Source organism: Arachis duranensis, chromosome 10 (genome assembly GCF_000817695.3).
Source record: "Arachis duranensis cultivar V14167 chromosome 10, aradu.V14167.gnm2.J7QH, whole genome shotgun sequence".
NCBI lineage: Eukaryota > Viridiplantae > Streptophyta > Magnoliopsida > Fabales > Fabaceae > Arachis > Arachis duranensis.
The window spans coordinates 48,343,209-48,344,146 of record NC_029781.3 but is presented as its reverse complement, the minus strand read 5'-3'; the positions used below and the strand labels follow the sequence as shown (position 1 = coordinate 48,344,146).

At 40.9% G+C, this 938-nt stretch overlaps 1 non-coding gene across 1 annotated transcript; it reads right to left on the bottom strand.

Moving 5' to 3' along the window:
* Positions 1-529: 529 nt before the first annotated feature.
* On the bottom strand, positions 530-637 carry LOC127743354 (small nucleolar RNA R71). The gene has a single exon (XR_008004746.1). It is a non-coding gene; the product is annotated as a small nucleolar RNA R71 (small nucleolar RNA).
* Between the last annotated feature and the right edge of the window lie 301 nt (positions 638-938).

Genomic DNA, 938 nt, shown 5'->3' with positions numbered 1-938 from the left:
AGACAAAAGCATTCTTGTTGAGGCTGACCCTGAACCTGAAAGGACCTTGAAGTGAAAGCTAAGAGAAGCTAAGGCACAATTTTCTGTAGAGGACCTAACCGAATTCTTCAAAGAAGAAGAACTCATGGCAGCCGAAAATAACAACAATGCTAACAATGCAAGGAAGGTGCTGGGTGACTTTACTGCACCTACTCCCGACTTCTATGGGAGAAGCATCTCTATCCCTGCCATTGGAGCAAACAACTTTGAGCTTAAGCCTCAATTAGTTTCTCTAATGCAACAGAATTGCAAGTTCCATGGACTTCCATTGGAAGATCCTCATTAGTTTTTGGCTGAATTCTTACAAATCTGTGACACTGTCAAGACTAATGGGGTTGACCCTGAGGTCTACAGACTTATGCTATTCCCTTTTGCTGTAAGAGACAGAGCTAGGACATGGTTGGACTCTCAACCTAAAGAAAGCCTGGACTCTTGGGAAAAGCTAGTCAATGCCTTCTTGGCAAAGTTCTTTCCACCTCAAAAATTGAGTAAGCTTAGAGTGGAAGTCCAAACCTTCAGACAGAAGGAAGGGGAATCCTTCTATGAAGCTTGGGAAAGATACAAACAATTAATTAGAAAGTGTCCTTCTGATATGCTTTCTGAATGGAGCATCATAGGTATTTTCTATGATGGTCTCTCTGAACTATCCAAAATGTCTTTGGATAGCTCTGCTGGAGGCTCTCTTCATCTGAAGAAGATGCCTACAGAAGCTCAAGAGCTGATTGAAATGGTTTCAAATAACCAATTCATGTACACTTCTGAAAGAAATCCTGTGAACAATGGGACTAGTCAGAAGAAAGGAGTTCTTGAGATTGACACTCTGAATGCCATATTGGCTCAGAACAAAATATTGACTAAACAAGTCAATATGATTTCTCAAAGTCTGTCTGGAATGCAAA